Here is a 14,621-nt window from a genome sequence, read left to right as displayed (position 1 = left end):
TTGACAATAAATGGCTTCACCCAACCAATAACCATGAGTGGAGAAAAAGTTTTTTTGTTATCATTCATATTCTCTGAAACAAGGACAAGAAAGGAAAAATTCTGCCGGGGTATGCAAACTTTTGAGCACAACTGTATATGCAGTATATCTCAAAAGTGAATACACCCCTCACATTTTTGTAAATATTTGATTATATCTTTCTATGGGACAACACTGAAGATGTGACACTTTGATACAATGTAAAGTAGTCACTGTACAACTCGTATAACAGTGTAACCTCTAAATAACTCAACTCACAGCCATTAATGTCTATACCTCTGGCAACAAAAGTGAGTACACCCCTAAGTGAAAATGACCATATTGTGCCCAAAGTGTCACTATTTTATGTGGTCTCCATTATTTTCAAGTGTTGCCTTAACTCTCTTGGGCATGGACAGGGGCGTACATAGAAATCATAGGGCTCCATAGCAAAACTTGTAATTGGGCCACCCCTAAAAAAAAATAAAAATAAATAAATAATAGTCGGGGTCACAGAAGAGCATATCTTACAACTTTACAGCCTTTACAAAGTCATTTTCCTCCTGCTGAAATACTAGATTCCTCATTACTTGCCCCCATAAAGTATCATGCCAACAAAAGTGCCCCCAAAACACAGTATGATACTTCCATGGTGAATTCCTCTACATGCACCATATAATGACCCTACTGTACCCCACTTCAACTCCCAAGGCAAAGTATGATGACCCCATCACAGTATGATCCCCCACACAGCCCTCCATGCAGTTTAATGGGCCTACATATAGTATAATGGCCCCACACAGTCCTCCACACAGTATGATGGACCCTACACAAACCTTCACACTGTATAATTGCTTGCTTACAGTATAATGGCCCCCCACATTTTTAATGGCCCCAAATAGCCTTCCATATAGAATAATGCACACCCCATAATCCTACATATAGTATAATGAACTCCCCATGGTCCTCCATAGAATATAATTCACTCCCCATGGTCCTCCATATAATGAAATACTCTCCCCATGGTCCCCCATATATTATAATGCACTCGCCATGGCTCTCCATATAATATAATGCACTTGCCATGGTTCTTCATACAATATACTGCATCCCATGGTCCTCCATACAATATAATGCACTCCCCATGGTCCTCAATAGAATATAATGCACTCCCCATGGTCCTCCATACAGTATAATGCACTATACTGTATGGAGGGTCCTCCATACAGTATAATGCACCCTCATGGTCCTCCATACAATATAATGCACTTCCATGGTCCTCCATACAATATAATGTACCCCCAATGGTCCTCCATACAGTATAATGCACCCCATGGTCCTCCATACAATATAATTCACCCCCTTGCTGCTCCATACAATATAATGCACCACCCCTGCTCCTCTATACAATATAATACACCCCCCATGGTCCTTCATACAGTATAATGCACCCCCATGGTCCTCCATACATTATAATGTATCCCCCATGATCCTCCATACAGTATAATGCACCCCCATGGTCCTCTATACAGTATAATTCACCCCCATGGTCCTCCATACAATATAATGCACCCCCTTGCTCCTCCATACAATATAATGCACCACCCATGCTCCTCTATACAATGTAATATACCCCCCATGGTCCTTTGTACAGTATAATGCACCTCCATGGTCCTCTATACAATATAATGCACCCCCATGGTCCTCTATACAATATAATGCACCCCCCATTGTCCTCCATACAGTATAATGCACCCTCATGATCCTCCATACAGTATAATGCACCCCATGGTCCTTCATACAATATAATGCACCCCCATGCTCCTCCATACAATATAATACACCCCCCATGGTCTTCCATACAATATAATGCACCCCCTATGGTCCTCCATACAATATAATGCACCCCCCATGCTCCTCCAGACAATATCATGCACTCCCCATGGTCCTCCATACAATATAATGCACCCCCCACGGTCCACCATACAATATAATGCACCCCCATGGTCCTCCATACAATATAATGCACCCCCCATGGTCTTCCATACAATATAATGCACCCCCTATGGTCCTCCATACAATATAATGCACCCCCCCATGCTCCTTCATATAATATCATGCACTCCCCATGGTCCTCCATACAATATAATGCACCCCCATGGTTCTTCATACAATATAATGCACCCCGCATGCTCCTCCATACAATATAATGCACCCCCATGGTCCTCCATACAATATAATGCACCCCCATGGTCCTCCATACAATATAATGCACCCCCCATGGTCCTCCATACAATATAATGCACCCCCCATGGTCTTCCATACAATATAATGCACCCACTATGGTCCTCAATACAATATAATGCACCCCCCATGCTCTTCCATACAATATCATGCACTTCCCATGGTCCTCCATACAATATAATGCACCCCCCATGGTCTTCCATACAATATAATGCACCCCCCACGGTCCTCCATACAATATAATGCACCCCCATGGTCCTCCATGCAATATAATGCACCCCCATGGTCTTCCATACAATATCATGCACTCCCCATGGTCCTCCATACAATATAATGCACCACCATGGTCCTTCATACAATATAATGCACCCCGCATGCTCCTCCATACAATATAATGCACCCCCATGGTCCTCCATACAATATAATGCACCCCCCATGGTCCTCCATACAATATAATGCACCCCCATGGTCCTCTATACAATATAATGCACCCCCCATGGTCCTCCATACAATATAATGCATCCCCTATGGTCACCCATACTCTATTATGGCCACCAGTCGCTGATTTAAAGATATAAATACAATACTCACCTCTCCTCGTTCCACCCGATGTAACGGTCTGCTGAGCCTGTGGTGTGAAGCGCAGCACATGTCAAAGCAGTGGGCACGCTGTAATGACGTCATTGTGCCCGCTGCTCTGACACGTCAGAAGCTGAGGCAGAACGCAGGGGGGTGGAAGCGTCTGCTGAAGCTCCCTCCTCCATCATCATTGCTCTCCCTGGCGATGGAGGAGGGAGCGTCAGAAGACACTTCCACCCCATCATTCTGTGCAGGCGGGCGCTGTTGGTGCTGTTTGGCAGAGAGGGGGTCTGGTGTGGGAGCTGACATGGGGCCCCCATGGCTCTCGGACTTCATAGCAGTGGCGTGGCCTGCCGCCATTGGTGGTGTGCCACTGGGCATGGAGTTCACTAAAGCTTCACAGGTTGCCACTAGAATCCTCCTGCACTCCTCCATGACCATATCATGGAGCTGGTGGATGTTAGAGACATTGCTCTCCTCCACCTTCTGTTTGAGGATGCCCCACAAATGCTCAATAGGGTTTAGGTCTGGAGGCATGCTTGGCCAGTCCAGCACCTTTACATTTCTTTAGCAAGGCAGTGGTAATCTTGGAGGTGTGTAAGGCAGTGGTAATCTTGGAGGTGTTTTTGGAATCGTTATCATGTTGGAATACTGCCCTGCGGCCCAGTTTCCGAAGTGAGGGTATCAAGTTCTGCTTCAATATGTCACAGTACATGCTGGCATCCATGGTTCCCTCAATGAAATATAGCTCCCCACAGCCAGCAGCACTCATGCACCCCAAACCATGACACTCCCATCACCATTCTTGACTGTAGGCAATACACACTTGTCTTTGTACTCCTCACCTGGTTGACACCACACATGCTTGACACCATCTGAACCAAATAAGTTTATCTTGGTCTCATCAGACCTCAGAACATGGTTCCAGTAGTCCATGTCCTTAATATTCTTGTCTTCAGCAAACTGTATGCGGGCTTTCTTGTGCAACATCTTTAGAAGAGGCTTCCTTCTGGGTTGACAGCCATGGAAACCAATTTGATGCAGTGTGCGGCATATAGTCTGAGCATTGACAGACTGACCACCCTTTAACCTCTGCAGTAATGTTGGCAGCACTCATACGTCTACTTTGAAAAGAAAACCCCTGGATATGACGCTGAGCACGTGCACTCAACTCCTTTGGTCAACTATGGCGAGGCCTGTTGTGAGTGGAACCTGTCTTGTTAAACCAATGTATGGTCTTGGTCACTTTGCTACAGCTCAGTTTCAGGGTGTTGGCAATCTTCTTATAGCCTAGGCCATCTTTATGTAGAGCAGCAATTCTTTTTTTCAGATTCTCCAAGTTCTTTGTCATGAAGTGCCATGGTGAACTTCCAGTGACCAGTATGAGAGTGTGAGAGCGATCACACCAAATTTCACACATCTGCTCCCCATTCACTTCTGAGACTTTGTAACATTAATAAGTCATATGACACCGGGAAGGGAAAATGGCTAATTGGGCACAATTTGTCCATCTTGACTTAGGTTGTACTCCCTTTTGTTGCCAACGGTTTAGACATTAATGGCTGTGTTGAGTTATTTAGAGGGCACACCAAATTTACACTGTTATACAAGATGTACACTGATTACTTTATATTGTATCAGTGTGATATCTTCAGTGTTGTCCCATGAAAAGATATAATAAAATATTCACACAAATGTGAGGGGTGTACTTACTTTTGTGATATGCTGTATATATGAGTATCATTCCCATGTCATACCTTTCAACCAGCAGCTCTGCAGCAAGTTATGGGTCATGACATAAGTTTAGCAGTCTGCACTAAGTATAGGAGTAGCTCCCAAGAAGCACTTCACCATCAACAATGGGGCGTCTCACTGGTGAAGTCTTCCTCACAGCTTGAGATGCACTACTCTATACAAATCGCAGGGAACTACTCTATAATACAGTCTTGTGCACGAGAACTATGGCTATCTCTTTTAACTATATTTAGGACAGAGTGCAAAGACTTAGGCCCCATTTGGACCTCAGACACACACATTGTACAAAAATACAATGTAGTGCACATAAAAATCTATTAACCCTTTCCATGACTCTATTACACAGCTTACAAATCTTACAAATACAGTCATGTATAAGGGGCCTTCAGCTGTGTGCATAAGGGCTTCGCGAAAAAAATTAACTTTATGGCTATTTCTATTTTGGAGTGAAATGCTTTGTAAATATCTTTTAAGGCAGAGATTCTTTGATTATACATACGTGTTAATACTTTATTTTGCAATGTTAAGGACTGGCACTTTGTCAGCTCTGTTATCTGGAAGGAATGGAAAAGCTGAGCTGGTGAGATCAAGACGCATACTTAAGACCATACTGAACATGGTGAGAAGCCATTGATGCAGAATTAACAGTGTGATAATTCCCCTTCTAAGGGCATGAGAATTGACACTAGTGACAGGTTCACACCACGGAATAAGGAAATATTGAGGAAGTAAAGAAGAGACATAAAATTACAGCTCAGAGCACACATGAGAATGAAATCACAGATTAGTGCAGGTTGCAAAGGTTTCCAAAGGTCACAAACTTTACATCTTGCACGTGTTACCCCAGGGAGAGATACAGACAACTGGGGGCCCTTTATGCGAGAATAATCAGAACATCATTTTCTGCTCTGGTTGTAATGTAGAGTTGTAAAGTATATTTGGTTGTTGGTGTGCTCACTTTAATATAGAACACAATGGCCTTATTGATACAGTAGCTTCTGAGACCCACTCAGGGATGATGCAAGAATGCAAATTTAAACAGCAGACAGGTCAAGAACAACTTTACTAACAGAGAGGCAACAAGCTTAGTGGTTGCACATGGTCTTAGAAGAGGCAACAGCTTAACAGCGGTAGATTATTGGTAAGCACACCGACAGTGGGCTTGTGTTTGTGACACATTGGCAGCAAACTAGTACTCTCCTCAGCAGCTTCACCTCAACAGACAGATACAGCAGATTATCATTACAGGACAAGCTGCCATGTGCCTCCTAGTCCAACCAATCCACCACCACTGATTAGCAGCTATCAATATATAGTGTACACAGAAAGCTGCCAATCAGTGGTGTGGGCAGGTTACACAGGGCTCAGCATTTCATGCCCTGGTAGAGTTGCAGCAGAGAAAACTGTGATTCTATCACAACTGCTGCACTCAATAAACTAAGTAGTACCTCGCTGGAATCAGGATCTCTGTCCCTACATCATGCTACTGTCAGATTAGATAGTAAAAACCTGCTTACAGATTTCCTTTAAGTGCAATCTCTTCAAATAGTGACATTCTGCCACCATAATGAAGTTGCAAATCGTTAAAGCAAAAAATATCAGCTATCGGTGATTGCGAGCGCATCTGAAGATTAAGTGTTACGGTGGATTTATTAATGATGGTGTCCACTTCCTACCATTAAAATTGATCGCTCAGATCATTTATCTAGGAATTCAGATATCTATAAATTTGGGAGACTTCTATGCCCTGGACATCATGTTTATGCAAGCTAAGGTAAAAGGATGGGTGTGTGATGCTGAGTCACTTATCACGGACAAGCCGTAAGTGGGGGAAGCCAAGGAGTCCGAGGTCTTCATTACCCGGGAGGGTACATCATAAACAGAGGGGTGAGACCAAGGCGTAGTCAGGTCACAGTCTGGGGTCAGAATTCCAAGAAGGTAGCGGATCAAGACAAAGGGGCTAGGTAAATGGATGGTCAAAGGCAAATCCAAGGTTGGTCAACAAAGATAAGAACTTAAGAATTCAGAACACAGAGCAAACACACACTGCTTGAGCTAAGCTACAACTGGCAATGTTCTAACCATTGCTAGCCAGCTAAATAGCTAGGTAATCACCACCGGCCCAGCCAGATTGGACAGCTTAACTGTCATTCACAATCCTGACAGCTCAGCAAGCCCCTGATCCTATAGTGTGGCTGAGCTGTCACTCACAGCATTCTTAGAGCACTGTGAGTCGTGGAATCATGACAGGGAGGAGACACCCCTGTCGTTCATAGCTTGCATCAGGTTACTTAAAATGGTGATTATGTCAGAAGTATTATATATATCCTTTTAAAGTCTTCAAAGTACCTGAACTTGCACACATTTAATAAGTCTAATTCCATTTTTTCCTCCTTCAGTTGGCATAGGTTTTCTGTTTAAAATGTTTTCTGCTTAAAAAAAATGGTGTCTATAGTACAACCCCAATTCCAAAAAAAGTTGGGATGCTGTGTAAAATGTAAAGAAAACCCTAATAATAGATTTAAATACTATGAAATAGCAAATACCTTTGAAAAACATGTTTAAGACTTTGGCATAAACCAACAAAAAACATAACTTAATCCCCAACATATGTAAATATACCCCTCCTATATATTTGATAGCAAATAAATTGAAAACCATAAAAATACTATTAGAACATCAGAGTTGTCAAAATTGTCTATAGAATGTCTGAAAAATATCAATTAAAGAAAATCAAATATATATTTGCTGGTTTGAGATTAAATGAGCAAAAGTATCTTGTTCTTAAGGATATACAGTAACTACATTCTACATACCAAATATATAAGGTTTAACCATTGATAATGTTACGGGTCTGGGTGGTGGAACCTCTGTGCCGAGGTGCAAGGAGGGACCCAGAGGGGCGTGACTAAGTATCCACCCGAACCGACCCGGGTCGTACGGCAGCTAACGACACCGTGACCAGGGAGGATCCGGGCAGAGGGACCAGGTGCTACTCTGGGGACGACTTTGTAAGAGAGCAGGTGGCTCCCACGGGTCAGAGGGCTGGGACTGACCGGTATGGTGGATGGACATGGCAAGCAGGCGGAAGTCTCTGGTAGCTGACAGGAGGTCACAGTTCGAGAAAGCAGGGCAAGTAGTAGTCTTTAGGTTTACCAGGAAGATGGTCACAGCAAGTGACGGCAGGGTCTCCAGGCAGGCTGGCAGAAAGCAAGCAGGTGCTCCCAGGTGAGCAGGCAGACAGACGAGACAGGTAACAGGCAGGTAACTGGTGGACGCTCCCAGGTGAGCCGTCTGACAGACGAGACAGGTAACAGGGAGGTAACTGGTGGACGCTCCCAGGTGAGCAGTCTGACAGACGAGACAGGTAACAGGGAGGTAACTGGTGGACGCTCCCAGGTGAGCGGTCTGACAGACGAGGCAGGCGGATGCTCCCAGGTGAGCGGGCAGATAGCCAATGCAGGTAACAGGCAGATAACAGGTGAGCGCTCCAGGTGAACAGGCTGGCAGGCTCGGCAGGTAACGGACGGATAACAGGCTGGCAGGCAGGACGAGAAGTCAGGCTAGCAGCGGAACCTGAGGGCTGAAGCACAGGTAAGACACAGTGCAAACAACTTTGCTCGGGCATCTCCATTTTGGAGGAGGTGCCTTAAATGTGGGAAGTCCTCTGGCCATTGGCCGGGGACTCTTTAGGAAGACGCGCGCTGTCCCTTTAAGAGAGGGGGAGTGCGCGCGTGCCCTAAGCACTCTCTGCTGGAGGAGGAACGCCCGCCGGCCACAGCAGGGAACGGAGCACAGGGAGAAGCCGTACCAGGAGCCGGGGGGCAGGAGAGACGGTGTCCCTGTCTGACATGGGGCAGGGACGCCGCTGAGCCGACAGAGACAGGAGCGCTGGAGGGACCCACGCGAGGAGCGCGGAGGTGAGAGGGACGGCGTCCCTGCCTAGCAGAGGGCAGGGACGCCGATGCTACAGATAATATCTTACAAGAACTAATTTCACACAACAATGAAAAAAAGAAAACAGTATCAAAACTATATAAAAATCTATGCAATGAACAAGAAACACCTTCTTATATAAAAAAAAAATTTGAACTAGAACTAAATATTTGCTTCACCTCAGCAAAATTAAAACTATTTTAGAGATCACACATTCATGTTCAACATCAACAAAGTATATCAGATATCCTACACAAAACTGACAACTCCTACTCTACAAAATGCTGGCGATGTATGCAAAGTCTAGGCACCCCATCACACATGTCGTTCTTATGTCCGAAAATCAAACTACTCTGGAAAAAAATTAAATTTCATAGAAATGACCCTTAAAATTAAATAGTCTTAACTAGTTAACTAGTCTAACTTTAGTCAACCAAGATACTCAATAACAATTGAAAAATAAAAGCTCAATAATCCATCAATTTGTCAATGTCACCAAAATCACCATTGCAAGACACTGGAAAGCCACAGACCCTCCTTCTATTCTAGAATGGACCAATGAACTGAACCTTCATTAGAAAAAAACTGGTTTGTCTTGCACCATAAATAACAAAGTTCTTGAACATTGGAACAAATGGTCTATATTCCAGGGTATATTCCTCATTTGAATCAACATTATAATTCACTACTCTAATTATTTAAATAACAAATCTCATTAAATAAAAAAGACAATAAATAATGTTTAAACTTAGAAAAATTCATTTGTATCCAGTAAACAAATCCTTAATATACAAATAATGCCAGCACTAAATTAGGACTCTCTAACCTTCCCTTCCACAATCCTCAGATACACCCTAAGGCCACGGCCCCACTATCAGTATTTGGTCAGTATTCGGTCAGTATTTTTTCTCAGGAGTGGAAGCCAAAACCAGGTGAGGAACGATCAGCGAAAAGGTATAATAGAAACAAGTGCACAAATTCTGCATTCATCGCCCACTCCTGGTTTTGACTCCCACTCCTGAGAAAAAATACTGACCGAATACTGACCGAATACTGATAGTGGGGCCATGGCCTAACACTCTCATTTCCTTACTCCATCCCCCATGACCCTTATGATATTTACTGTTTTTCTATGATTAATGTTGCTCATTGCTTCTTTAAACCAAATGTCAATGACGCGCCCCCTGGGCTGTGGGGTACTCGGCAGCCGGGCCTATGGATGCTGGTGGGGGATATCACGGTGGCTGGCCCGGTCCGTGGCCCAGGGCGGTCAACCAAAAAGGAAGGGGGGTTTGGGTTTATATGGAGTTTTGGAATAGTTCGTGACGCCACCTGTGGTGCCTGGTAAGGTCTACCAGCGCTACGACAGTCCTCTGAGGCAGATGTCAGGGCAGCTTATGATGGAACGGCTCCCCACAGGTGGAGCGGGCCTCAGGGCAGCGTGGGAAAATGGATGGTGGTACAGGTGAGAAACGGCCAGGACGGTTCAGGGAGAAATGACAGACACTCACATGGGGGTTCGCATCGGTACCTTTACTGGTGTAGATGCAGGTATGGTCCAGGGTACTCGGTACGAAGGGTGCACTTCTGGACTCTCCCCAGTGAGCGGGTATAGGGCCTCCTGATCCATTGCTTTCACTTGCTAAGCTTCTGACGTGCCTGGAGATAGACCTGGCTTAATTACGGTCTCTCTCTCTCTCATGCACCTGCTGACCTGGTGGTAGGGCCTTCTCTTGGAGATCACTCTCCCTGGACGCTGGGGTCTCCGTGACTCCTAGCCCTGGTACGGTAGTCAGCGTTGGTCGACCTGGGACTTGTAGTCCTCCAGGTATCCGGTGATCCCTACTGGGTATAGAGGGACCCTGTAGGCACGGACCCGGTGTCCGGTGTATAGTTCGGGGTGAGCCTGGTATGCTCCTCTGCCCCCTCAACTCCTCTCTCCTCTCCTCTTTGCCATCGGCCACACTCAGGGCCCTCACTACTCAACTCGTGCTGTAGGCCTTGGCTCGCCTAAGCACAGCAGCCAGCGTGCTGCGTATTCACTGGTCTAAGTGCCAGCACACTAACTTCTTACTGAACTAACTGAACTAACTGGCTCCACCCTCCATATATATATCCCTAACGGGCTCCCTCTGGTGGTATGAGGTGGAAGGGTGGAGGTGTTTGTATGTAATGAGGGCCTCTTGTGGAGAAGTCCATCCATGCACCCTTGGGTCCTGTGGTACCTGTGTACAGCAGGGTGCCACATTAACATTCTGCTATATATGCAAAAATAAATAATATATACAAAACAAAAATCCTAAAAAAAAGAAAAATTGTAAAGAAAACAAGAATGTAATGATTTGGAAATCTATTATAGCCATATTTTATACACAACGGAACATAGAACACAGATAAGAAGGTGTAAGTTACACATTTTTCCATTTCATTTGTAAAAAATAACTCAATTCGAAATTGATGGCAGCGACACATCTCAAAAAAGTTGGCACTGGGCCGTGTCTACCATTGTGTGGCATCCTCTCTTCTTTTTCAAAACAGCCTGTAGACCTCTTGCAATTGAGGACACCAATTGCTGGTGTCTTCAGAGAGGAATGTTATCCCATTCTTGATGTAGGATTCCAGCCGTTTAGCAGTCCTGGGTAGAGATGAGCAAACCCAAACTGTAAAGTTTGGTGCTGAACTCTGAACATGGACTTCTCCTGGGAGTCTGTTTTAGAGTTCAGATGAGAAAGAAAGAGAAAAATGACTTCAGGTTTAGGTAGAGTTCTGTTACACAAACTGAACTTCGCTCGAACCTGATGAACCCAAACATCCACGAGTCCGCTCATCCCTAGTCGTGGGTCATCTTTGTCGGATTTTCCATTTCATAATGCGCCAAATGTTTTATATTGGTGAAAAGTACATGCAACCAAATCATCGCCAAACTCTTCTTCTGTGTTCACAGACAATGTTTCCTGGAAGTATTCCTGAGCCTATGCAATGGTTACGGTGGCTTGCACTTCACCCATACTCCTCGCCCTGGTAACAAACATGGTGGAGGAGTTGGTCTTCTCCTTTCTAACAACTGCAACTTTAGCCCTACTCCCCCTCTATCCTCCTTTATTCTCCCTTCTTTTGAAGTCCACTCTGTCTGCATCTACTCTCCCTCCAACCTCCAAGTGTCTGTCATATACTGACCTCCAGACTCGGTCACTGCCTTTATGGACCAATTCTCCAACTGGCTTCTTTACTTTCTCTCTGCTGACATTCCCACAGTCATCATGGGTGATTTCAACATCCTCACTGACACTCGCCAGTCAACAGCATCCAAACTCCTGTCGCTTACTTCATCCTTTGGACTTACTCAGTGGTCCTCCTCAGCCACCCACACAGATGGACACACACTAGACCTCATCTTCACCCGACTCTGCTCCCTATCTAACCTCACAACCTCCTCCCTACCCCTATCTGAACACCATCTACTCACTTTCTCATCCCTGTTCTCCTTACCTGTCACCCATGTCCTGCAACTAGCACACCCCCGCAGAAACCTTGCACATCTAGACACCCACACACTCTCTGACTCTATTCTACCATTGACATCCATATCTTCACTCCACGACACAGACAGCGCCACTGCTTTCTTGCTTTGTACAATGCCACTCTTGCATCAGCTATTGACTCGGTCGCCCCTCTTGTGCATGGCAGAGCATGACGAGTCAATAGGCAACCCTGGCACAACAACCTCACTAAACAGCTTTGACAAGCGTCCAGGGTTGCGGAGCGGCGTTGGAAGAAAACACATTCTCAAGATGACTTCACTGCATTCAAACAAGCAACACTCGCATTCAAATCAGCACTCACCTTTGCTAAACAGGCCTACTTCACAACCCTCATATATTCCCTATCCTACAACCCCAAGCAGCTATTCAACACTTTTAACTCACTCCTCCGCCCTCCACTGCCCCCTCCGACCTCCGTCATCTCTGCTGAGGAGTTTGCCACACATTTCAAAAACAAGATTGACCAAACACGGCAAGTCTTTACTGCCCAACCACCACAACCCCTTTGTTTTCCACACCACTGCCCGTCCCCCATAACCTCACTTCTCAACATCACGGAAAGAGACCTTACTCGTCTGCTCTTCAAATCACACCTCACCACTTGTCCACTCGACCCCATCCCACCTCCTCCCCAACCTCACCCCCACACTCATCCCATCCCTAACCCGTCTCTTCAACTTATCACTAACTTCTGGTACCTTCCCCACGGCCTTCAAACATGCCACAATCATGCCCATGCTCAAAAAGCCATCCCTCGACCAAACAGCCTTGTTCAGCTATCGCCCCATATCGCTGCTCCCATTTGCCTCCAAACTCCTTGAGCAACACGTTCACGCTGAACTTTCCTCCAACTTCTCATCTAACTCTCTCTTCGACAACTGACAATCTGGTTTCCGCCCACACCATTTTACCAAATCTGCCCTTACCAAAATCACCAATGACTTACTTACAGCCAAAGCTAACAGACAATTCTCTGTACTCCTTCTTCTTGACCTGTCCTCTGCTTTCGATACAGTTGACCACTGCCTCCTACTACAGATCCTCTCTTCCTTTGGCGTCAAAGACCTTGCCCTATCTTGGATCTCCTCATACCTTTCTAACCGCACATTTAGCATCTCCCACTCCCATACTATCTCCTCACCCCGCACCCTCTCTGTTGGAGTCCCTCAAGGCTCTGTCCTAGGACCCCTACTCTTCTCAATCTATACCCTTGGCCTGGGACAGTTCATAAAATTCCATGGCTTCCAGTACCATCTGTACGCTGATGACACCCAGATCTACCTCTCTGGCCCAGATGTCACATCTCTGCTGTCCAGAATCCCAGCATGTCTAGCAGCCATATCCTCCTTCTTCTCCTCCCGCTTCCTCAAGCTCAATGTGAACAAAACTGAACTCATCATCTTTCCCCCCATCTCGCATATCTTTCCCACCTGATCTTTCTATCACAAAAAATGACATCACTCTTTCCCCTGTACCGACAATCCGCTGCTTCGGAGTAACCCTTGACTCTGCCCTGCCCTTCAAACCCCACATCCAAGCTCTCGCCACCTCCTGTTACCTCCAGCTCAAAAATATTTCCATAATCCGTCCTTTCCTCAACCCTTAATCTACTAAACTGCTTGTGCATGCCCTCATCATCTCCCGCCTCGACTACTGCAACATCCTCCTCTGTGGCCTACCTGCTAACACTCTCGCACCTCTACAGTCCATCCTTAACTCTGCTGCGCGACTGGTCCATCTCTCACTTCATTACTTCTCTGCTACCCCCCTTTGAAAATCCCTTCACTGGCTCTCAATTGCCCAGCGTATCCAGTTCAAACTACTAACACTGACCTACAAAGCCATCCATAACCTCTCTCCTCCATACATCTCTGAACTTATCTTCCGATACATTCCCTTATGTAATCTCCAATCCTCCCAAGACCTCCTTCTCTCCTCCACACTTATTCGTTCCTCACCCAATCGCCTCCAAGATTTCTCCCGAATATCCCCCATCCTATGGAATTCTGTGGCTGAACATGTCTGATTATCCGCCACACTTGGATCCTTCAGACGGAACCTGAAAACCCATCTCTTCAAACAAGCTTACAGCCTGCCATGACCTTGCTTGCTGCCACCTCAACAACACTGGAGCTACTGCAACCCCCCCAACCTACTGTCTCCTTCCCCGTTCCCGTAGAATGTAAGCCTGCAAGGGCAGGGATCTTTTCCCTCTGTACCAGTCTATCATTGTTAATTTGTTTACTGTGATATCTGTTTTTGGTATGTAACCCCTTCTTATGTACAGCACCATGGAATCAATGGCGCTATATAAATAAATAATAATAATAATAATGATTTGCTTGACCGAATCATGCCTGATTTTAATTCAGTGCCACCTGAGGGCCTGTAAATCGCGAGCATCCACTATTGATCGTTGGCCTTGTCTCTTGTGCACGTGGATTTTTCCAGAATCTCAGAATCTTTTGATGATACTATATAGTGTAGATAGTGGAATATTCAAAGTCATTGCAATTTTACGTTGAGGAATATTTTTCTGAAATTGCT

Source organism: Phyllobates terribilis, unplaced genomic scaffold, assembly GCF_046119375.1.
Source record: "Phyllobates terribilis strain yellow unplaced genomic scaffold, ASM4611937v1 Scaffold_5__5_contigs__length_657084704, whole genome shotgun sequence".
In the NCBI taxonomy this organism is placed as follows: Eukaryota; Metazoa; Chordata; class Amphibia; order Anura; family Dendrobatidae; genus Phyllobates; species Phyllobates terribilis.
This window is presented reverse-complemented; position numbering follows the sequence as displayed.